The 25,501-nt window shown below is 44.2% G+C and overlaps 1 protein-coding gene across 2 annotated transcripts in view; it reads left to right on the forward strand.

The window, feature by feature from the left end:
• Nucleotides 1-25,501, forward strand: part of Nln (neurolysin) — a 102,199-nt gene that overhangs the window by 2,599 nt on the left and 74,099 nt on the right. Inside the window, exon 1 of one of the 2 annotated variants that reach the window (XM_037209456.1) lies at nucleotides 18,480-18,590. The exons of the other annotated variant lie outside the window; for it this stretch is intronic. The gene's annotated coding sequence lies outside the window, so the exon portion shown is untranslated. Of the gene's footprint in view, nucleotides 1-18,479; nucleotides 18,591-25,501 lie in introns of those variants that run through there. 2 annotated transcript variants of the gene reach the window in all.

The following is a 25,501-nucleotide window of genomic DNA, read 5'->3' on the forward strand; positions in this document are numbered from 1 at the left end:
AATAGGATCAAGAGTTGAAGGCCAGCCCAGAGTACATTGCAAGACCCAATTGCAAAAAATTTGACTTAATTTTTTTCTTTTTCCTTTTTCTTTTTCTTTTTTTTTTTTTGTTTTGTTTTGTTTTTTTTTGTTTTGTTTTGTTTTGTTTTTTGAGACAGGGTTTCTCTGTGTAGCTTTGCGCCTTTTCTAGAACTCACTCTGTAGCCCAGGCTGGCCTCGAACTCACAGAGATCCGCCTGCCTCTACCTCCCAAGTGCTGGGATTGCAGGCATGTGCCACCACCGCCCAGCTTTGACTTAATTTCTAAAAAACTTTAAAGGATATTCCATGAAAAGAAAGGGAGGGAAAAAAAGATATTTTGACTCACCGTTCATTCACCTTCACAAATGCTTTGATTTGAGCAGCCAGTTCCTCTGAAACACCATTGTACTTGGGTGTTCAGAAGTACTGTATGTGTGCCTGGCCATATGTATACACTGAAGGGTTGAAAGTTTAAAATAAACAATATTTGTAGGCAGAGTTTCTCTGCGATCCAGCAGTGGTTCCCAAATAACCACATAGAGACTTATTATTAATTGTAAATGCTTGGCCAATAGCTTAGACTTGTCTCCAGCTAGCCCTTACAACTTAAAATAACTCATTTCTTTTTTCCTTTTTCTTTTTTTTTTTTTTTTTTTTGTTTTTTTTGTTTTTTTGTTTTTTTGAGACCGGGTTTCTCTGTGTAGCTTTGGAGCCTGTCCTGGAACTCACTCTGTAGACCAGGCTGGCCTCTAACTCACAGGCCTGCCTCTACTTCCTGAGTGCTGGGATTAAAGGCATGTGCCACCACCACCCAGCAAATTAACCCATCTCTATTAATCTGTGTGCTACTCTGAGGTTCATTTACCTCATCTATGAACTTCCCGTGTTGCTTCTTTTGCATCTGGCTTGAGACTCCTCAGACTCCCATCCTTCCCAGCTTTTTCTCTGCCCCGGAAATCCTGCCTAGCTATCGACCAGTCCTCTTTATAAAAACAATGAGAGCAACACATTTCCAGCGTACAGGAGGATTATTCCACAGCCCATATTTAGTGCCTCCGCAAGAATATCCTGCAGTGCAACTGGGATTTCTTTTTACCGTGTGTGGCCTTGAGTTTGTCTGCCAATGGCAGTGATAGTTTTGAGGGCAAAAATGGCAACAGTTTATCCACCATTGCTTTTCATCATCACTGCAAATGTCTGAATGGCAACATCAGTGTGCTTCAGTATTTGGAAGAGTCTTAATCTCATGCTCTCCCTGGCCTGGTCAACCCTGTGACCTTGACATGTGCACTCTCAGTGTGAAGAACTGCTTATGTATTGTATCAAGATGCCTTCATTCATGTGTAGAAATAAATAAATAAATAAATAAATAAATAAATAAGTAAAATGCCATAAAAGTGTTATCTTGTTAGAAGCTAGTAATATGCCAGTATGGTGGTACATGTCTGTTATCTCAGTGTGTGATAGACTGAGGCAGGAAGATTGTGAGTTCAAGGCTATCCTGGGTCTCAGAGTGAGACCCTGCCTCAAAAGAAGAGGCAGGGATTTCAGAGGGACTATTAGTAATCTACAATAAGTACATCAGCTCTTCTGTTGAAGACATACATAGCAATTAGTCACTGTGGTGGTTTGAATAAGAATGGCCCCTATAGGCTCATATATTTGAATGCTTAGTCATTAGGGAGTGACACTATTTGAGAAGGATTAGGAGGTGTGGCCATGTTGGAGTAGGTGTGGCCTTGTTGGAGGAAGTGTGTCACTGGGGGTAGGCCTTGAGGTTTCAAAAGCCCATGCCAGGCCTAGTCTCTTTTTATGCTTACGGATCAAGATAGCTCTCAGCACCACGCCTGCCTGCCACCATGCTCTCTGCCAACATGAGAATGGACTAAGCCTCTGAAACTGTGGACCAAGCCCCTAATTAAATGCTTTCTTTTATAAGAGTTGCTTTGGTCCTGGTCTCTCTTCACAGCAATAGAACAGTGACTTAAGACAGTCATCATATACAGTAGTAGTCCTTCACTTTGAGCTTAAGTGACTTAATTCAGAATCTGTTATGTTTCAAACTTTGTGTCCCCCCAAGAAAGTTGATGCTGAACAGCATGGGAGGCCTTATGTTCTTTTTTCCCTAGTTCCACTGGCACTTGAGCATATCTGGGCTAGATTTTTATTTGATTGAGTTAGGTCTTCCTGTTGGCAGAGCAGCTATATGCTGTTCACACAACAGCTTGGCAGGTTGGTGCAAGTATGAGTTCTGTTCCTTGGGAATAAACAGGCCAGGACCCTGAAGATTAGACTGTAGATTGTAGTTGCTGTTAATCAAGCACATACTTCTGTTCACTGTATCACATCTCCTATCTTTGATACTTTTATTTTTATTTGTTTGTTTGTTTGTTTTGAGACTGGGTCTCACTATGTAACTCAGTCTGGCCTTGAATTTGCTCAGTAGCCCAGGATGTCCTGAAGCTTAGCACTTAGCATTCTCCTATCTCTTCCTCTATTCCAGTGCTGGGAGTACATTTATACACTACTACACCAATCTTTAATGTTCGTAATAATAAGTCTTTATTTCAAACCTTTATTTTCTTAGGGTAAGATCTAAGAAATAGAATTTGTAAATCAAAGAACATACCTCACTTTCAGGCCTTTGGTCCTTACTGCATTCTTTTCTAAAAATGTATAGACTGGGGACATGGCTAGAAGGCCAAGTGCTTGCCATTGGAGCATGAGGCACTGAGCTTGGTCCACAGCAGTCATGTAAAGGCTAAGCTCAGGGAAGAGCGGCTGTAATGCCAGCCCTGGCGGGGAGGAGGGGAGTTGCAGATGGAGGGAAACAGGTGGATCTCAGCGCTCCATGGCCAGCCAGTCTAGCTGAATCAGTGAGTTTCAGTTTCACCGAGAGACCCTGCCTCAAAAACCACAGCAAAGAGCAACAGAAGAGGTGTCCAACATTGACTTTTGGCCTCCACAGGCACAGGAGTGCACATACAAACACATACACCTTTATATACCCTCCCCCCCCCAGAAAAAAAAAACAAGTTATGGCAAACCATTAGAATATGTAAATGTGGTCTCTCTACACTTTTACTAACACCTCAGCGTTTAAGTATTTTTTTTGTCCTTACCAGTATGGTAAGTGGAATCTTCTCATCATAATTTGCATTTCCCAGCACTCGGGGGAGGGGGGGGGGCAAAGGCAGGCGGATCTCTGTGAATTCAAGGCCAGCCTGGTCTCCAGAGTGAGTTCCAGGAAAGGCGCAAAGCTCCACAGAGAAACCCTGTCTCGAAAAACCAAAAAAAGAAAAAAATAATTTGCATTTCCTTATATTTCTTTTGTGAATTATTAGGTGAATATAATTTCTTGGCAAATTCAGAACTGTGGTATAGAAGCAGACAGGGTAATTTGTTTTCTAGTGTAAAAAGATTGTATGAAAAAAAAAAACTTAGAGAGTCAAAATACAGTTATTCATAAATTCAATAATTTTTTACACATCTGATTGTAATTAAATAAAATTGAGATTGCACCCCTAAGTCTAACACATATTAACCTCCACAATTTTAGGACAGCAGTAACAAGGGGAAAAATTGTTCAATAAGGAAAGGATTTGAATATCAAAAAGCTAAACTAAGATTACTTGTCAAAAACAGATAAGAAGTTACGCATGGGGATTTTTTGTTGTGATGTCTTTTCACTGCTGACCTTGGTCAAAAACTCTGTTACTTTCTCAAACTTACATATAATCTTTGGGTTCAAACAAACTTCTGTGGGGAGGACCACATGTATTAAAGATGCCACAAGCCAAGGAAATGAATGTGTATCTTGTGAAGGTTTATATGCCAAGGTGTGTGTTGCAAAGGGCGTCTAGACCTTGGGAGTCTGGGTCCAGCATGCCTGAGTTTGTGTGCTGGCTCTTTTCCAGCCAGCACTGTGATCTTAGGCCAAAATGCTTGCTTGTCTGTGACCGCTCTCCTCATCAGTAAATTGACAACTGACTAGATGCTGTCTTTAGACACCAAACATTTGAGGGGGTTATTAGGTTCCACAATCTCCTGTATCTGAGAATACAGCAGTGAGCAGAGCAGACAGACGTCTTATCTTGGGGGGATTTACCTTATATAAGGAGAAAAACAATTAAAGAAAATACGTAGCATATTAGATAGAAAAACCACACTTTCTATGTAGAGCAGAAAAGAGGGATATTTGGTATTGATGGGCATGAAATTGTACATAATGAACAGGTAAGGCCCAGACAGAAGGTGACGGGTGAGCAGTGATCCAAGAGAAACGGATTGTGCTGTGGAAATACAAGGAAAATGAAAGAAGCAACAATGTGGCTGCTGTGCTGAGGAAAGGGACTGAGCCCTTGTGACCAGGGTGGAGTTAATGTCAGGTTGTGTGCAGGAGAGAAGATGAGGGAAATGTATTCATGTTTCAGATTCAGAGATGACAGTATTACCCGGCTAGATCCATCCATTCCTGTTGCCACAGTGGTGCTTTGTAACTGTCTTTCCAGGAACAACAATAAGTGTTTGATATTGTAAACTAACCTTTGCAGTGGTTAGGCAGTTTTTCTGGTCTTGACTTCTTCGTACACCTACCACTAACCATGTGTTGAGTTGGCAACCCTGCTTATTCTCACGTGATCAGGGAGCTAAGATGGCTGCTGCGGGGATCTGCCTCTCATTGGGACGATCTCTCATCCAGCAGGGTTCCATGTGAGAGCTGCCATATGCCAGGCCTGTGTAATGAGGAAGTGAAACGCTGTCAGCTCCGTCACATTCTGCCAGCTAAAGCAAATCCCACAGCCAGAGCACATTCAAGAAACAGGAAAAGGACTCTCTCTCAGTCTCTCTTTCTCCCTGTTTTTCTCAAGACAGGGTCTCTCTCTGTAGCCTTGGCTGTCCTGAAACTCACTCTGTAGACCCGGCTGGCCTCAAACTCACAGAGATCCACCTGCTTCTGCCTCACGATTGTTGGGATTAAAGGCGTGTGCCACCGTCGCCTAGCTAGGGACTCTGTCTCTTGATTGGAAAGGCAGCAAGCTCACGTTGTAGGTGGCATGAATGTCTTAGTGTAGGAAAAATTAAGTCCATTTTAGCAACAGTCCACCACATTGTCACATAACAAAATTTAAGTGAATATTAGTTATTATTTTTATGTCTGTGAGTTGACTGTTCTTTATTTTAGAAGCTTTTGAATTGGGACTATTGAGAGCCCCTGGTAAATACTTCAATTTGGGTTTTTTTGTTTTTGTTTGTTGTTGTTTACTTTGAGATTTGAGATTATTGCTTCATTTTCCATTTTTGCTTTTGATCTACAAAACTTTAAAATTTTGAATGGATCAGGTATAGTATTCTTTTCCTTTATGATTTCTGTCTTTGGTCCCATACCTAGAAAGCTCTTCTCCACTCCAAGATAATAAATTCTTTGAATCATTTTCAACTCTCTAATATTTTTATCTTAATTTTTGTTGTTATTTTGTGTCTGTGTATTGCATATGTCACATGGGGTGGTATACCCAAGGAGGATGGAAGAGGGTGTCAGATCCCCTAGAGCTAGAGTTACAGGAGGTTGTGAGCTGCCCAGGGTGGGTACTGAGATCCAAACTCCAGTCCTTGAGAAGATCAGCAAGTGCTCTTAACTTTGGAGCCATCTCTCTACCCCCTACTTTTTATCTTTTGTTTTATTCATTTACATCATGTATCTATCATAAGTATCTTAGTTAGGGTGACTGTTGCTGTGATGAAATACCATGACCAAAGGAACCTGGGGAGGAAAGGGTTTATTCGGCTTATGCTTCCACATCACAGGTCATCATCAAAGGAAGTCAGGACAGGAACTCAAGCAGGGCAGGGACCTGAAGGCAGGAGCTGATGCAGAGGCTGTGGAAGAGTGCTGCTTACTGGCTTGCTTCCCCATAGTCTGCTCAGCCCGCTTTCTTTATAGAACCCAGGACCACAGCCTGGCGTGGCACCATCTGCAATGGGCTAGGCCCTCCCACATCAATCACTAATTAAGAAAATGCTCCACAGACTTGCCTATGGCCCAATTTTATGGAGGCATTTTCTCAATTGAGGCTTCCTCTTCATTGATGATTCTAGCTTGTGTCAAATGGACATAAAACTGGCCAGTGTAACTGAACCCTTGTTACCTTGACAAACAAACACAGCACTTTTCAATTAGAATCTTTCCTTTCTCATTTATGCCCAGGTAGCACATTAATATTATTATCACAATATAAAACATAAATAACTTCAAAAGACCCACAGTCCTTACAGATTCAAACACATTAAAAGTTCAGTCTCTTTAAAATATCCAATCTCTTTAAAAATTCACAATCTCTCAACTGTGGGTTCCTGTATGCCTGATTACAATGTTCAACGTCTAGGATTCACCCACAATCTTCTGGGCTCCTCCAAAGGGCTTGGGTCACTTTTCCGGCTCTGCCCTCTGCAGCACACGCAGCTTGTCTTCCAGGTCTAGGCAGGCTCTGCTCCACTGCTCTTGGCTGTCCTTGGTCATCCCATGGTACTGGCATCTACGAACTGCTGAGGTCTTTGGGGCAACTGGGCTGCATTTTCACCAGTAACCTCTCCAGGGCTCTCTTTATGGTGCCAAGCCTCAACTTCTCTGCATGACCCCTTCAGTCCTGGGCCTTGAACTGCTACTGAGGTGTTATTTTCACTATTGGCCTCTCCTGGCCTCTCCCAGTGCCAAGCTTCAGCTGCTCTCCATGACCCCTTCATGCCTTCAAAACTAAGCACCACCTGGGTGACACTTACATTACCAAGTTCAGCTGCCAATGCAAGGTACAACCTTGACCACCTCTGAAACACAGCTTCTGTGTGCTGACTCCGAGGAAACACTTCCCAGAAGACTTCACCTCAATGATGGTCTCCTCTTTATCACAGCTAATTCTTCAGCCCCAGCTGACCAGAACCACAGAGTCTAACTCAAAATAACAAATGGCTCCCATAGAGTGTTTAAACTTCCCTCTGAAACATCAGAAGCCAGGCCTTCATCTTCTGCCTTGCCCTCAACATTCTCATCCTCCAGGCTTCTACAGAATGGCCCACTGAGCTCTCAACACAGTAATACCCCACTAGCCTGGTACCAACTTGTCTTAGGGTTTCCATTGCTGCGATGAAACACCATGACCAAAGCAACTGGAGAAGGGTTTATTCAGCTTACACTTCCACGTCACAGTTCACCATCACAGGAAGTCTAAAACCAGCCAATACAGTAAGAGTTGACTTTCTTTTCTTTTGAAACGTGAGTCTCACTGCTCTCAAATTTGCAGCAGTCATCCTGCCCTAGTCCCTGCCCCAGCCTACTGGGATTACAGGAGGATCCACCACAGCTGGCCAGAAGATGGGCGTTTTAAGAAGACTTCCAATCATTAATTAAGAACCAAAGGAAGTCAATATAGAATGTGAAGTGGGAAAGGCGCTCCAGCTCACAAAGCGATGCTTCTGACTTGCATAGAAGCCCCCTACTCCCCACTCTGATTATCTCCTCCTCCCACTTGGCATTAAAAAGGGAACCCTGATCTTTCAGGTCATACTGAGCTAGTGGTGGTTGTTTTGTGTATGTGTACGGATGTTTTGTCTCAGTGTACGTGCAGCCGTGTGTACAGTGCCTGTGGAAGCCCAAAGAGGCTGTTGGATACCACGGAACTAGAGTTACAGGTGGTAGTGAGCCTTCGTGTGGGTGCTGGGAATCAAACCGAGTCCTTTGGAAGAGCAGCCATCGTTCTTAACCGTTGAGCCATCTCTCCAGCCCCTGAGCTGGGTGGAGTATTTCTGATAGCTAATCCCGTTTGAAGGCAAGATGAAGAGGAACAATGTATTTGCTCTATATTATGGGCAGAGTTGCAGGGACTGAAATAGCCACAACTTTCTGGTAAGTCCTGCTTTATTTTGTTTTTCAAAACAGGGTGCCACCACCACCCAACTGAATCCTGCTTTCTAAATGCATAATGCCCATACTCCCAGGGCTGCATAGTTAGACTTTATTATAAACTTTTAGCAGTCTTTTAAATTCTCATAGGAGCTGGGGGGTGGTGGTGGCGGTGGTGCACGCCTTTAATCCCAGCACTCGAAAAGCAGAGGCAGGCGGATCTCTGTGAGTTCAAGATCAGCCTGGTCTACAGAGATGCAGGACAAGCACCAAAACTACACAGAGAAACCCTGTCTCGAAAAACAAAAACAAAATTCCCATAGGAATTCTTTGTAGTGCCTCATGGTCCTCTTTGTCGGGGTACAGAAAAGAGAAGCATCTGTTTGAAAAAGAAATACATGAATCATTAGGTTGTGTTCATTGATTTAACAGCTCCTTTCCAAGGTCTCACAGTTGTAGTTGCTGTTTTAACTCTTTGGCTCTTTGCTCTTTTTGGGGGGCCGCCATCCAGCTCCCAAATAAATGCACGGTGATTTATTCTTACTTATTAATGCCTGGCCTTAGCTTGGCTGATTTCTAGCCAGCTTTTGTTAACTTCAATTATCCCATCTACCTTTTGCCTCTGGTCTCTTATCTTTCTCTATTCTGTGTGCTTTACTTCTTACTCCAGGGCTTGCTGTGTAGCTGGGTGGCTGGCCCTTGGCGTCCTCCTCCTCTCCTTTTCTCACTCCTCAATCTTCTCTTCCCAGATTTCTCCTTTTTTTATTTTCTCTGCCTGCCAGCCCCCACTTATCCTTTCTCCTGCTTCGCTATTGGACATTCAGCTCTTCACTAGACCAATCAGGTGTTTTAGACAGGCAAAGTAACACAGCTTCATAGAGCTAAACAAATGCAATGTAAAGAATGCAACACATCTTTGCATCATTAAACAAATATTCCATAGCAGGAACAAATATAACAAATCTTAAAATAATACTCCACAACACACAGTCACTTGATCACTCAAGAGGTATTTGCTGAACTATTGGGTTGTTTATTCTCACTATTGCCTTGTCCTAAATTAATTTTACTACGTTTCCCTGTAGACCCGATCTTATTCCATGGTTCTTTATCCTGATGTAACCATTTTTGTTTTTCAAGTCAGAAGCCTGGAAACTAGGGAGATAGCTCAGTGTAAGAGCACACACTGCTCTTGGAGAGAGAACCTGAGTTTCGTTCCCAGCACCCACATCCAGCAGTTCACAATCCCCTGAACTCCAGCTCCGGGCAATCTGACGCCCTCTTCTGGCCTCCAAGGTGTACCAAACCACATGTACACACATACACATACTTAAAAATAAAAATTTTTAAATCTAAAAAGGCAGCTGAGCATGCTGGTACACACCTTTAAACCCAGCACTGAGGAGGCAGAGGCAACAGGATCTCTGTGACTTTGAGGCCAGCCTGGTCTACATATTAAATTCCAGGCCAGCTAATATGACAGTAATAACCTGTCTCCATTACAAAACAAAAACGAACCATATCTTTTTCCTCTGTCTCTTTTACTTTCCCACTAACCAAGTCCTCACATTCTTTTTTTTTTTTTTTTTTTTGGTTTTTCGAGACAGGGTTTCTCTGTGTAGCTTTGCGCCTTTTCCTGGAACTCACTTGGTAGTCCAGGCTGGCCTCGAACTCACAGAGATCCGCCTGTCTCTGCTTCCCGAGTTCTGGGATTAAAGGCGTGTGCCACCACCGCCCGGCAAGTCTCATATTCTTTCTCTTTCTTCTTCTGCTACTTTGAAATGAGACCAGCCTTGGGTTTGGCTCCCCACCAACGCCTTCCTTTGGAAGACAGAGGCCTTGAGGAAAAGCAAGGTTGGTATGTCACCCTTTGATTTTAAAACTCTCACACAATCTAGCCTCCTCTTAGTGTCCCAGGCTTCTCTCTCTGGACTCAGGGTCTCATCTAGAAAGTTCATGTCTTCAGCCCACAGCCTAGAATCGAGACATGCCAATCCTTATCTAAAACATTCTTTTCTCATACTACCTTAGAACCTAACACTAGTTTGCCTTTAATTTTAAAGAAATATATGCAAAATTCGAGTGCATATTCAATATGTTCAAAAGAATGAAAAGCCAGCCATGGTGGCACATACCTTTAATCCCAGCATTTGAGAGGCAGAGAGGCAGGTGGGTGTCTGTGAGTTTCAGGGCAGCCAGGACTACATAGACCCTGTCTCGAAGAAGGAAAATGTGCCTTTACATACAAAAGCATATTTCTGGTACCTTTAAGTCCCTTCCCTGCCTCCCTCATCCATGTCCCCTTTTGTGGTAACCCCTGCTCCAAGCTTTGCTTTTGTATCCTCTTTATACATGCACTGCAAATGCCTGGTGCCCTAAACTACCTGCGACTTAGTTTCACTTGGTGGAACTGGTTTCATGTGGCCACAGTGTGACACTTCAGAAGTTCATCCATTTTCTTGTTCGTGGATATTTAGGTTGTTGCTTTTTTTTTTTTTTTTAAAGCTGGATTGTGTGCACTTTCTCAACTGACCCCCTCCCTCTAATTTTCAAAAGTGATTATATGAATTCTCTCTTCCCCCTACACAGTGTTTATGAATGGCCATTAGTCCGCCGCCGTAAGCCACTCTTGGTGTTATAGAGTTTTGCCAGTGAACACTAGGAGCCGATATACATTTACTCTCGAGTCTTAGCATGCTTCCATCTTTGTCCTTTGTACATTATACCAATTCATATCTTTATTAGTCAGGGTTCTCTAGAGGAACAGAGAATTTTTATATAAAATGAATTTATTAGAGTGGCTTACAGGCTGTGGCCCAGCTCATCCAACAATGCTCTCCTAATGGAAAGTCCAAGAACCCAGTAATTGTTCAGTCCATGAGGATGGATGTCTCAGCTGGTCTTCACCGGAACCCAAAGAAGTGGGCTCTAATGCCAGTGAAGGAATGCCTTAGCAGCCGTATAGATGAACTTGCCAATAAGAGTGGGGGCAAGCAGGCAAAAAGCAAAGGCTTCTCTCTTCCCATTCTTTATATAGGCTGCCGCAAGGTATGGCCCAGATTTGGGTGGGCCTTCTTACCTCAGAAGGTCTGGGTTTAGGATGGCTTTTCCTACTTCAAATAATCCAGTCAAGAAAAGCCCTCACAGGTGTGCCCAGCTGCTTGCATTTCTGGTTAATTCCAGATGTAGTCAAGTTGACAACCAAGTATAGCCATCACAATACCTTTTACCTATTTGCTATTGGACTTTTGTCCTTCCTCCCCCCTCCTTCCTTTCATTCAGTAAGATCACACTATGTTTATTATGGGCTTTTGCCACCGTGCCCAGATTTGATACACTATTTTTATGTTGAATGTAAGTACTGTTTATATAGTCTATAAATTCTACCCCTCACTTGTTTTACAGTATTCCAAAGATCTATTTATAAGATCTCTGGTTAGTATGTGTTGCTGAGCTAAATTTTGGGGAAAAACTTTAGACAAGGCAAAAACTGTCTCTGCCCTTCTTTTGACACTCACAGGTGTCAAAGAGTAACTAGAGCTCTAAGATAGATCATGAGAGACGCTGTTAGTCTCAGCTGAGCTTGTTTGTACTCTTTGGGGTGAATTTTCCTGACTACTATTAAATTCAGTCCCTCTGAATCCTGTAAGGACTTCAGTAGCCCAGGTATTACTTATCCTGATGGTTGGTAGTTTCTGAGATCAGGAACCCAGTTTTTTGTTGTTCATTTTGATATGTCTAACATTTAGCATGGTATTATTACATAGTAGATGCTGGATAAATGTTTTTATTAAATGGATAAGTGAAAAGATAGCATCAGCAATAGTAACTGAGGAGTCAGGATTCCCTGCTTATGTCTAAAGAGTACAGACCTAGATTTGATGAATGTTATTGACAATTTAGATGGAAGTGAGCATAACTGAGTAGGCAGTAGATATTTTAAACTCTGTTTGAAATGACTGGTTTTAAGTTTGTTTAAGCAAAATGCCAGTTGCTAAGGGAAATGACTATGTCTGAGTGTTAATTGGCCAATAGAACCCTAGTTTCGTACTTCTGAACATAGAGTGGCGTGATCCACAGCAGTCAGCCAGTTGTCGGGGGCTGTGCTCAAGCAGCAGATCCAGAGGAATCTTGAGTGTGTATTCGGGTGGGCACAAGGCAGAGATGAAGTCATAAATGACAAGTGGGAACTTTGTCATATTCTGTAGTCATCACTGGAGGCATTCAAGGTCACGGGGTCCCTTACAGACCCAGGCGATAGCTCTGTAGAGCAGTAGTCTAATTAATGATTCTCCAGAAGCAAAGTTTTTCTAAATATGTTGGCCTGGATATGAAAGAAGTGCCAGTCTGTGAAATACTGGGTCAGAAGCAATCAAGCTGAGAAGGAGCAGAAGGCACGCCTCTCTTGGACAGGCCTGGGGTCAGCTCATGGCAGGGGAGCCAGACTCTCCGGACATTTATGACTCAAGAGGTACTTGAGATGGAGGACACACACGTCCCTGAACATTCTTGAAAGAGGTAACATTCTGTTGGTCCCATTAAAAAACGGTGGCCTGCTGTTCCACTTATGTGGTGGAAAAAGTACCCAGCCCAAGTACACCATGATAGTGAGATCCTGTCTGGAACACATCTCATTCCCGCTGCATTAAAATCCAGCTCCATGTGCCACAAGTACTCTCCTCCTGATAGCATTTTTTTTTAAACATCTTTTTTTAAATTTATTTATTTATTATGTATACAGAAGAGGGTGCCAGGTCTCATTACAGATGGTTGTGAGTCACCATGTGGGTGCTGGGAATTGAACTCAGGACCTCTGGAAGAGCAGTTGGTGCTCTTAACCTCTGAGCCATCTCTCCAGCCCCTGATAGCATGTTTTTAGCCGAAGAGAAATAAAGACATGAAAATCAGAATTGGAATAGCAAAAGGATCCAGCCCTGGTCAGAAAGGTGTGTAAAACTGCTCATCAGAGCCTCTTCATATCAGCACTGAAATGCTGTCACGTTTCAGAGGTGGTGGGTGATCCAAGATAGCTGCTTGCAACCTGTGCGTAAACTCCAGAACTTCCTTCTCTTGTCCCAGGAACCTGAACTTGGGGCAGCTAACTGTGCAAGGGACTGTGCGCAGGGCCCTGCTGGGAAGCTTAGACTGGCATTATTCACTCACTGAAGCTGACTCTTCCTCCTCAAACACGTCTGCTCTCACAATGCACTTGTGTTTACTGACCTAAAATTATGTGGGAAAATGAATGAAAATAGCCAGGTAAGTTGGCACATACCTGTAACCCCAGAATTCAGGACGCTGAAGTAGAAGGATTACCACACATTGGAGGCTAGCCTGGGGCTACATAGCAAGATCCTTGATAAATAAATAAATATACGAAAGTAAAAGGAGAAGACTATTAAAGACAAAAAAAAAAAAAAATGGAAAGAACATCAAGTCAGTCTGGTATTTTGCTCTGGGCTTTCTGGAAAATAGGGCAAAGGAAAACATAACAGATGAATTACTGGGGACTAGAGAGATGGCCCAGTGGTTAAGAGCCCTTGCCGCTCCTCCAGAGGACTGGGGTTCTGTTGCCAGCACCCACATTAGGTGCTCACAAGTGCCTGTAAGTTCAGCCTCAGAGAATCTGATGCCCTCTTCTGGCCTCTCGGGGCCTCTGCTGCCTAGCAGTGGCTTACACACACACACAAAAAAAATACATCTTTTAATAAAGAGAATCAGTGGAAGCGTTTTTTCTAAGCACTGTTTCACAGAAAGATGTATCCTGCAGACCTATAACATAGGTAAATTGAGCAATGTAACGAGTAACAGCCTACAGAATAATACTATGTGGTAAATGTACAAGTAGACTTCCTAGGGCTAATTCTTAGCTTGTTTTTATTTTGCTTGTTAAAAGACAAAGGAAACATCATAGTAAGGGTGAAAAACCACATACTTAAATAATTAGAATATAAATGTGAAGGTGATAAATCCCTTAGAGGGTGGTAGAGAAACTGATAGGCAAATCAAGGGAGAGGAGTCACTTCCAAGATAGAAATAGGGATTAGCACATGATTTATGTGTCACAGCTGGGCTTTGAAGGACATGGAATTTGGACATGTAAAGCCCGGTGTTCTCTAATCCCTTGTTTACCAGAACTTAAAAATAGCACAGTGGGTAAGAAGGCAGTGGCTGCTAGAAAACCGGCTAAGGAAGTGGGGTGCTGTGCTGCAGCCCCTGTGGTCTGGGGAGGCCCCACACCTCCTCTCTCATTGAGTCCACCACGGAGTGAACATTAAATGCCTCCTACAATCTGTAAAGTTTGGAGGAGTTAATGTGTTGAAAGTAGAGCACAGTGTTTGATATCAAACATTGTAATTTACAACTTCCTTTCATTCGAGGCAAAAGAAGAAGAATACCAAGGACCTGGATAATTAAATACCTGCTTGTGATAATAAAAGGAACCAGTGGTGGAGTACATGCTTAGCATGGGCAAGACCCTGGGATCCATTACCTACACCTTAAAAAGAAGCTATGAAGCTTTATCAGTGAGGGGAAGGATGACCGACTCCTGGTGACGTTAGAGGAGAAGTAAGGATCAGTGTTGTAGATCTGCACCCATGTAGACCCCAGTCTGATAAAGACATGGTGACCAGTGTTCATTGTGAGGGCTTGTTTTTCTGCTAAGTAAGCTGCCCTGTAAAAATGACACATGGACAGCACCAGGAGAACGCTTTTAAAACCCTGTGTAGTTGGCAGTTGGCAGATCAGTGTGGCTGCCCAGAACAGAGTAGGGGAAAGGTGGTTAATAAATACCAAGTCTAGGCCGTCAGTCACCAATGGAACAGTTTCCAGCCTGAGCTGACTGGTCTCCATGTGATATCGCACTGACTTGCAGAGCAGTTAAGTTCACAGCTGCCCTCACCTCTGAGCGCTCTTCCCAGGCTCCCTTTCCAATGACCTGCACTGGAGTGATGGATTTTCTCAGTTGCTGTGTGTGTCTCCCACTAACTTCTTTCCTTAGCTGTGTCCACACTCCAGCTTCCATGTAGCATGAATCTTAAAAGTTCTTATTAATAAAATCAAACCCGAGGCGAGTTATTGGGGTCCATGCTGGTAGATCAGAGAGACAGAACAAGCCACAGCTATCTCACCTCGCCGGATCCTCAGCTGGTCTTGTCTCCTCAGACTAGAGGCCTCTGAGTCCTCATCCGAATGGGTCCCAGCTGAACTGTGTTGCTCCAAAGCCTGAATGCTTAACCAGCCACATGCTTAACCAGCCAAATGCTTCTAGTTTCTGGTCCTCACGCCTTATATATATTTTTGCTTTCTACCACCACTCCCTGGGATTAAAGGCTGGCTTTCTGGGATTAAAGGCGTGTCACCATGCTTGGCTATTTCCAATGTGGCCTTGAACTCAGAGATCCAGAGGGATTTCTATCTCTGGAATGCTAGGATTAAAGGTGTGAGTGCCACCATTTTCTAGCCTTTGTATCTAGTGGCTGTCTGTTCTCTGACCCCAGATAAATTTATTAGAGTACACAATATTTTGGAGAACACAATACCACCACACTTCCACATCCCACTGCTCTGGAACCCTCCTTCCATCCAACTGCTACTCATTTCTTTTCTCTCTGCTTGGCCAGAGTCCTCTGTTGCTGTACACATGTGGTTTGAATGTGGAATGTTCCCATGCGTTGCTGTGCTTGGACACGTGGTCCCCTGCTAAGGTACTCTTTCAGAAGTTGTAGAATCTTTAGTGGGTAGAGCCTTGCTGAGAGAAGCTCTAGAGAGGATGGATGCTGGGATTTTATAGCCTGGTCCTGCTTCCTGTCCACTCTCTGACCAGTCACATGATGCTCCTGCTGCCACACCGACCAGGCCATGACAGGCTGCGTTCCCTTGACGGTGAGCCCTAAACAAGCCCTTCTTCCCTTAAGTTGCTTCTGGTCAAGTATTTGGTCATCACAAAAGTAACTAATCCACATCCGTATTCTCTTAGGCGACCCAGTCCTTTTGAAGAATTATATATTTTCGGATGTCAGAATTTCTCTTTCTTACTCTCAGGTTCCTATCTCCAGTTCTGTCACCACACTGGGGCCAGCAAGATGATGTGGGCAGTGAAAGTGCTTGCCCCCTAACTGACTCGAATCCGGTTTCCAGAACCCACAGTTGAAGGAAAGCGCTGACTCTGTCTTGGTTAGAGTTTGCTACTGCTGTGAAGAGACACCATGACCACAGCAACTCTTACAAAGAAAATATGTAATTGAGGGGGTTCGCTTGCAGTTCAGAGGTTCAGTCCATCATGGCAGGGAGCATGGCGGCATGCAGGCAGGCATGGTGCTGGAAAAATAGCCAAGTGTCCCACATCTTGCAGGAAGTTGACTGACTGTCACTCTGAGGAAAGCTTGAGAAAAAGAAACCTCAGTGCCTGCCCCCCAGTGACACTCTTCCTCCAACAAGGCCACACCTCCTAATGGTGCCACTCCCTTTGGAGGCCATTTTCTTTTAAACTACCACATACTTGCAAACACCTACACATACACACACACACACACACACATACACACAGTACAGTAATAATAGATAAGAATCTTTAAATCACACACACACAGTAATAATAGATAAGAATCTTTAAATCGCCACGCCTGCACACCCCAGTCTCTCATAGGCACCTGATCACAGAATAATCACATCTGACACTTACTAGTCATCCCCCATAGCCCACGTCACTTGCCATCCCACCCAAACTAGAAACTGTAGCATTTCGACTTTTACAAAGTTCTGCCGCTTTTTTTTTTAGTCATTTGAATATTTCTTGCATCTAATATTTTTTTTTCTACTGCTGCTCCTTTTATTTTTGTTGTTTATCTAGATTACTGTAATTTTCTAGAGGGTCTCTCTTGTTCTTTAAAATCAGCTACCAGAGTGCCTAGCAGAGTACAGTTCCTTCCCAGGCCCTCACCAAAGGTTTTCTGCTCGTGTGCTTCCTTGTTGGGAATAGGCTGACCTGGAGCTCACTGTAAGCCCAGGCTCTCTAGCCTCCCCAGTACTGAGAGTAGAGGCTGAGCTGTCGGGGCCAGCTTGTCCACACAATCAGCTTACGCTCTCTAGCATGATAGTGCAAGATCCCCCACAGGTGCTACAGACTGAGCTCAGGTCTGTGCTCATTTTTACCTCCTGAGTTCTGGATGCCCACTACATTTCTCACTTGGACATTGCTGGCATCCCCAACCAAATACACTGGAAATGAAAGCACCCTTCCCACCCCACCACCACATCCTGTCTGTGCTAAGGATCATACCCACCACCACCCCAAAAGGGAAAGAAGGACCTGTTCTAATCTCGCTAGGGATTCCGGCCTGGTGACTGGCACTATGGCGTGTCCCTGTGAAGCAGAAACCTCTTCATCTCCGATTTTCCCTCTCCTCTGACCTTCCCAGCATCTTACCATGTGTGATGCTGTAGGCGATAGATGGGATACTCTGTTGGGAACCCAAATCTTGGTTTGGAGGAAGTTAAACGGCATGTTCGGATTGAAAGAGGCAGCTCAGTGATGGCTGAGGTTCAGACTCGGGAATGAGATTGCCTCCTCACTCGGCTCCCGTGTGCTGTTCACGTCGCTGTGTGTCTTCAGTGTTTCCCACCTCAGTTTCTTCCTCTGCAGAGTGAAAATTAATTGAGATAATGAATGGAAAGACTTAGCATGAGCATTCGGGAAGTAAGTGGCCATGCACTCATTTAAGTAGGTGCTTTGCTTTGGTCTGAACGCATCTTCCAAATCTAAAAGAGCTGTGTTAGGTAATTAGTCGTCTTTCATCTTTGTTGGGAAGGTTCTTTTTATAGGCTACTTTTTGTCTTTTATTGGTCCGGAAACTACCCTGCTTTAAAGAGTAGGCTTTTAAAGTATAAGCCATCAAACTATCTAAAATCACTTTTATCATCTGAAGGTCAGTTTGCTGAGGTTGTCCGTGTGCAATAGACGTGGAAGGGGTCATAGCCACCCTCATTTTCCACACTGACGCATGTCCATGAGGATGGTGGTTCCTAGGGTCCACTGTGCCAGACCAGCCCTCTGGTTGTGTCCCGGCCTGCCTACCAACGAAAGACACATGAGGATGAAAAGAAGTACAGGCGCTGAAGATGCGCCAGGTGAATGGCAGCTTAGAGAGCAGTACTGGAAAGGCGGTGGTGTGACTGACCGGACACTTCAGTGCTTAGCTGCGTCCACGCTCGGGCAAGCTGTTGAGCCTCCGTGCTCCCAGTTTCATCTGATCTGAAATGATAGCGATAGTAAGGTCTGTGTCGGTGTTGTTGGAAGAATTCAGTGTATATAAGGTGTTTATAGTGCCTGCTACACGGATATTTGACATTATTCTTCCTGTTCATGGCAGGGATAGCAGGGGTTGGCCACACAGAACCAGCAGCAGGAGAAGCTGGGAACTAAATGAAGCAGCCTGCTGGCTCTCTGATTTCCACACTCACAAGTTGCCACCCTCAAGCTTGAGACATGTCACCACATCGATATTATTTGAGTCTCCCTAACAGTCTGTTTTCTGTATGCTCTGCTCTCTCTCTGCAGTAAAAGAAGATGCTTAAGTCTGGGCTGAGAGTTACTCGAGACCTGGCATTACTGGCCACCATCCTAAAGTAAAGGATTTGAACTAGCTGGTTGCCATGCGTCCTTCCCACTGTGAGCTGTGACTCTTCACTTGCTGGTCGCTTCTATTTTTTCTTACTGTGCTCTAGTTTACTCTTTAGGGGTTTCCCATTGTGTCTTCAAATAGCTCGACAGTTTGGTCATGCTAATTTGGAGTTCATACATTTTCTGAGCACCTAAGTCTAGAATAGCAACTAGAACTAGGAACGTGAATAATTAAATATATTTTAGGTGAAATTGAGTGTGTTCAGCATGATAGGGATGTGACTAAATGTTTAAAACTTTTTATTGGGGTGAATATGTTTAAAGTACATTGTATGCAGGCGGGTACATATGTATGAAATGCTCAGCCAATAAAAAATATTCAGATAAATAGAGAAAGAAAACAACTTTTTATATAAATTTTCTATCAGAAATTATATAATGCACCTCCCCACCATGCTTCAAGATTGTCAGCTCCTCGCTTACCTTCTTCATACACCACTTCTCCCCCCAGTTATTTTTTTAAGCAAATTACCACTATATTATTTTCACCATAACTATTTTGGTCTGTAGATCTACGAAAGAAAATAGTTTTTCAAAACCACATAACCACATTGCCATTGTCACATGTGAAAACAAACACTTATTAGCAATTGAATCCATATTGAAAAGCAATTCAACAATCAAATACACACACATACATAAAATAATCAAAAGCCATCAATGTGTAAGTAATGCACAGGAGGAGGAGAATTAGTCTCCTGAGTAATTACTAAGGATTTCAATTCCGAAAAGTGTACTCCAAGTGCCAGTTAAAGGTGCCGGCAGCAATTCATTCAGTGGAGTGGCTTTCCTGAGGTAGGCTGCATGCCCTGGACAGGCCTTGCCTGATGAATTATTAAAGGACATTTTACTGACGGAGCAGCGCTTGCTCTGCCGCTCTGTGGTCGGGGCCACCTTGATTGGGCCACTTTCCGACCTTACAGCACTTAAATCTTTCCGTGTGTGTTTACACCGACTGTCTGGAGCCTTGATCAAGTCTGTGTGATACACAGAATAAAGGGAAGTCAGGCTATTCTCTTGTTCCGTTTTTCTTAGAACCTGAGTTTCTCTGTTTATTACAATTTTGTAATATGAACTAATATGAAAGTTCTCTTTTTCCAGCAACAACTATCTGTCATATTTTCTTGCATCTCATAGTCTCATGACCATATGTAGTTTCTAACATTTTTTTATTCTTAGTTTTTTAAAAAAAGATGGTTTCAAAGAATCTCTTTTCATTTTTTTATAATATAACGAAGGTTGTAAACAAACTTTTCTACTGCATTACAAATCTAAACTAATACTACTTTTAAAATATCACCTTTTTTTTTTTTTTAAATAAAAATCAACTTTTAAAAGGAGGAATTGAGGCCGGGCGGTGGTGGCGCACGCCTTTAATCCCAGCACTTGGGAGGCAGAGGCAGGCGGATCTCTGTGAGTTTGAGGCCAGCCTGGGCTACCGAGTGAGATCCAGGACAGGCACAAAGCTACATAGAGAAACTCTGTCTCGGAAAACCAAAAAAAAAAAAAAAAGAGGAGGAATTGAAGTTCACCATTGTTCATTCCTACAGAAACGGATGTGTAATATGTTCTACGTACAAGTCCTGCCGAAAGAGGGAGGCATCCACACTGGGATAGCTGGTAGCACCGTTTTCACAGGAGTTTTACTAGAGAAGACCAAGGGAGGGATGGAGTCGGGGGAGACCAAAACTGGCTAGGGGTGCAGCTCAGGGGTGGCAAGCTTGCCTAGTGCACGCAGGCCTTGGTTCCATCCCTGGCACTTCAAAGACAAAGAAAAAAGAAGACAGTTGCAGTATCCATTCTAGTCCAAGAATGTGAACGTACTCTTGTTAGAACAAAGGAATGCGCGCTGGCAAGAGAAAGTGTGCCTGGGCGTGAGGATGCATGCCTGTGAGCAGGAGGATCTCACCCAGGCTAGAGATCCAGACCCTGTCTCCTGTCCTTAACGGACAAACAGAAAAACATGGGGCAGTGCTCTGGGGCACATCAGGCAGTCAAGACTTCTCAGAACAAACGCCAGGCTTGTGGGGTTTTTGTCTTGTCTGTCACCTTGGCCAGAGAACTTTGGAACTCACCGCTTTCATGGTTTTTCTCTAGCGCTGCCTGCAGATTTTACCCAGTCTACAAACAGTTCCTCTCCTGTGCCAGCAGGTGGAAGCAGGAGCTGGGGAATGGCCTCGCTCTTCTGTGTGTGTCCCTCTGTTCTGTAACCCCACCCCTCCTGGCACTGTCCTGACGGAGTCTGCACTCAGTTCCTGGTCTCCACAGTTTCTCAGGGCTGCATCACTTGCCTGACTGACTTGGTGATTTGGTCTGAGCTTAGGAGTCATTCTAAGATGGCCATGTAGGTTTTCGTCTCTTGTCTGTTGGCTGACTGTCATGGCAAAGCACATGCTGTGTGTAGAGTACTTTCTTCTACATTTACCAAGAACTACAGAAACAATTATGACAGGGACTACATTCCCAGGAAGCTTGCATTGCGGTAGAATTAGAAGGAAAGCGGGTTCCTCCCCTGAGCTGAGCAGCAGCAGAGTAGTGGCTGGCCAGCTGCATGCCCACAACGGTTGGTGTTCACACAGGCAGGAATTCATTTAACAGCAGATACTGTACACAGGTGATTTAATTTTAACACGATGTTTTTTTTTTCTTTCCTAAAAGAAAAAAAAATGGAAATAATCTTTTAGAAAAGGATCCTTTAATTTAAAATTTTCACTACCAAGTATATAGGTCAAGTAAGCAACAGACATACAGATCCTCAACCATCACGGAATTTTCAGTTAGGAGAAGCCAGTGTGAGTAACATTTCCTAACTTAGAAGACCCTCTACAAATGCTGTTCACAATGAAACTGTGATGCTATAGATCAGTTCTGATAGCTGTTTATCCACAGAACATGATAACAAAATTACTATTTTATACAAGTGATGTAAAAGGAGAGAACCAAATTCTGGGGTTCTGTCTATAGAGTGAGAGAAACAAATCAGTTTCTTGTAAGATTTAGCAGCTACCACATTTTAGGACTTAAAAATATATACCTATTTTATTTTATGTGTGCATGTATGCATTTAGGAGCTTGAGGAGATTAGGAGAGATGTTGGATCCCCTGGAACTAGAGTTACAATTGTGAACCACCATATGGGTGCTGGGGACCGGACCCAGGTTCTCTGTAAGAACAGTAAGCACTCTTTTTTTTTTTTTTTTTTTTTTTTTTTTTTTTTTTTTTTTTGAGACAGGGTTTCTCTGGGTAGCTTTACGCCTTTCTTGGGTCTCACTCTGTAGCCCAGGCTGGCCTCGAACTCACAGAGATCCGCCTGGCTCTGCCTCCCGAGTGCTGGGATTAAAGGCGTGCGCCACCACCGCCCGGTGCACAGTAGGCACTCAACCACAGAGCCATCTCTCCAGCACCCAACTTTTAGTCAGGCCCAGGTTGTCCATCATCACAATCCACTGTATATCCAAAATGTCCAACTCAATGAAAAGATGTTCATCCCCGCCATTAGCTTGCTGGGAGATCTCTTAGAGGGCCTCTGCTAAGTCTTCTCTGTTTGGTGCTTTGAGAAAGAGGTGCTGCATCCTGCGAGTGCATCTTTCAGGTGGTTTATTGATTACCTAAGAACCCCGACAGAAGCTCTGGGAAAGAATGAGAGCTTGCAAAGGGCAGCTGCCCAAGTGGGCCCAGCTGGAGTTGTTTCACCCTTAGGAAATGGGTGGCTGAACGCTGCCCAGCCCAACACAGCCTGTTTTTCAGGACGGGATGGAAGTTAAAGTGGGACACTCCTCCTCAGTCCTGGCGGCGATCCCGATCCCCAGGGAATGGTAGAGATAAGACATCAGACAAACTGTGTGTGTCTCCGCTCTTTAGCTTACTGCTCTCTCCCTGTTTAAGTGTGGGGAAGTGCCCTGGAGAGAAGTTTGACCTTTTCCCTCCAGGGGGGCTGTAGTTGCAGCTTGAACAGAGCAGAGGCAGGAGAACAGCTCCACACCTGCTGTGTGACCTGAGCACATTACTGTACTTGTCTGTCCTGTAAAATACAGTTGATAATGCCTGCCTTTTGGCTTGGTGGGGGAATTAAATAAGAAAGTGCTTATAAACCTATAGCATAGTGTCTGTCTCCTCACAAACACTGACATTGATGGTGCACACCAGCCGTCCATGTGACCAGTTTCTAGCTCAGATGCCTAGGTGGAGAGGAGCAAATGGAGGCGGAAATTCTTGAGGACGATGGAACTTCATAGTTGGTACACCTTTGAGGTGTCTGTGGGTGTGCAGCTGTGGCTTGAGATCCAAGTGCAGGCTATTGATAGGCAGTAGGTAGTTGTGGGTGGGTGGTCCCCAAAGCCCTGAGACAGGAAGGAGCAAGATGAAGAGACACCAAGTTGAGCGTCAGCGGGGTGAAGGGAGAGATGCCATGAAAAGGACAGAGCTGGGGTCGGGCATTTAGCTCAGTGGTAGAGCGCTTGCCTAGCAAGCGCATGGCCCTGGGTTCGGTCCTCAGAGCAGTGTTTGTGCACGGATCAAGAGGCCAGGGCTGTAGCGTGGGTCCGGCCCCCTCCCAGCGCTGCACCTCCATAGTTAAACAGGAATGGTAATAAGTGTTTTTAAAGAGAAAAGTGAAGAGAATCTGGAAAGACCGGAAAAGCCACCTTTGCCAGGGCACTTCTAGAGGGGGAGCCCGGAGCCGGTGAGAGACTGGAGGGACTGGAAGTGGAAGTGTGGGGGCATAAAGGCCGAACCCCATCAACTGACTTCTTTCAAAACAGATGGAAAAAAGATAGAAATGGGTACTTTGTCATGCTAAATAACTTTCCCTGTTAACTCAGAAACGAAACAGAAATGGCCTCTCTGCACATTAATTCCTCAGAGTAAAAAAAGAACTTTATCAAAAGCTATTTTTAATGAAACATAGCTGTGTTTATTGGTAGAATTTGACTTGGGCCAAGGCATTTAATTCTTGATCTAGAACATTCTGTTTATTAAACACTTCAGTCCTAAACCAAATAAAAAGATCCTTAAGTGAACAAGGAGGTTCACTGTTGGAACAGTGGTGACTAGATGCTCACCAATGAGGCTGTAACTTTGCATGCGGAGGCTTGGGCATGTGGGGCGGGTGAGCACTCCCGCACAGGATTCCTGGGGGCAGCAGTCCATTCACTCTTCGCATCCGGCATGTTTGTGCTTGCAGCCTGCACATCAAGGCTACATTGCCATCACCAGGTGCCCAGAGCTTTGAATGATGTTCTCTGGAGTCACACACTCATGGAACTACCAGGTTGTAAATAATAGAGGAAGGGTATTGGACAAATAAGCCTAAGAAACATTTGAATTTCTTAATTTTTATTTACATATATGTGTCTGTCAGTGTGAGCATGTGCCATGTGAGTATGAGTGTCATCTGAGGCCAGAAGAGGTCATTCAATCCCCTGGGGTTGGAGTTGGAAGTCATTGTTAGTGCTAGGAACTGAACTTGGGTCCTCAGGAAGAACAGGAATCACTCTTAACCCCTGATCCATCTCTCCAGTCTGTCTTGGTGGTGGTTTTGGTTTGTACAAACGTACCAATTAAACAATGTGTAAGTATTGCAGAATGATGACAGATTCTAGGCTTGCAGATGTAACTAAACCCAAGCCTTTGTTCAAGGCATGCTGGGGACATGTGGGGATGCAGATGCTGGTTGGCATGGCAAGTCCTCTGTTGGTCCCTGTGAGCTGAGGTGGTATCGGAGCACAGAGAACTCCTGAATTGGTCTAAGTTCAAGGAAGCTTTGCGGAAAAAGATGAGGTCTGTACTGAGATCTGTAAGTAAGAGGTGAAGGTTCCTCAGGTGAAGAAGACAATGGCTAGTCTTCGGAGAGCCCCCGAGTGAGGGAGATGTCAAAGTCCTTCATCACATCTGCAGCACAGATTCCAGGACAGTGGGTAGCATTGAGAAAGCCAGTGAGATGCCCAGGTGTGGGCAGCTGCAGAAAGGCCTGTGTGTGAAGCTGAGCACTTGGCACCTGACCCCACAGTCTCTGGGGAAGGATGCCACTGAAAGGGGGTGCTGTGATTAGATCTGCATTTTAGGAAGCTCACAGGCAGTCTGGAGAGTCAATCCAAAGACATCCAGAAAGATTCTGCCTCTGGCTTAGATAGCTGAGTGCATAGTAAGGATGGGTGTGTGGAATGGGGGCGGGGAGTGGCAGGTTTGATCTGGGGTAAAAGCAAGATGTCAGTTGACCTTGGGGCATCCTGATCTGAAGTGGTCATTAATATCCCAGTGGAGCTAAACAGTAGCTAGAGATAGGAGTCTAGGTCTCGGGAGATGTGTTCCAAGGCACAGATAGGGAGTCTGTGACCAGAGGTAGCGTGTGTAGTCATCCAGGTGGAAGAAGGAAGGCGTTACAATGAGGACAAGGCAAAGTGACGGAACCAAATCCCAAGAAACCTAAGGAAAAGGAGCTGGGACAGTGAAGTGCCAGAGAGGGTGGGGATTAGGAAGAAACAGCCAGAGCCAGGATGAAAAGTGGAGCCGTCACCACAGAAGCCAGGGCACGGGATGGCTCAGAGAAAGGGGGAAAGGCTGGTGTGGTATATGCTTTAATCCCAGCTCTGGGGAGTCTGGGGCAGGAAGACTGCAAGTTTGGGGGCAGCCTGGGCTACGTAAGGAGAACCTATGTCAGAAAGCAAAGTTCAAGCATTGGGGAAGGTGGGGTTTTTTTAAAAAAGGGGAACGAATAGGAACTGCTGTCATATATATATATATATATATATATATATATATATATATATATATATAAAATCGAGATAAGTACTAGAAAATGTAGTGAGACTTCTTAGAAACCATTAGGGAGCCTGGTGAAAGCAGTTCCCTTTTTTCTGAGGCCAGGACCGAGGGTAAAGGAGAGGTGAGGACAGGGTGAC

The sequence above is a fragment of the Peromyscus leucopus genome, chromosome 11 (assembly GCF_004664715.2).
Source record: "Peromyscus leucopus breed LL Stock chromosome 11, UCI_PerLeu_2.1, whole genome shotgun sequence".
NCBI lineage: Eukaryota > Metazoa > Chordata > Mammalia > Rodentia > Cricetidae > Peromyscus > Peromyscus leucopus.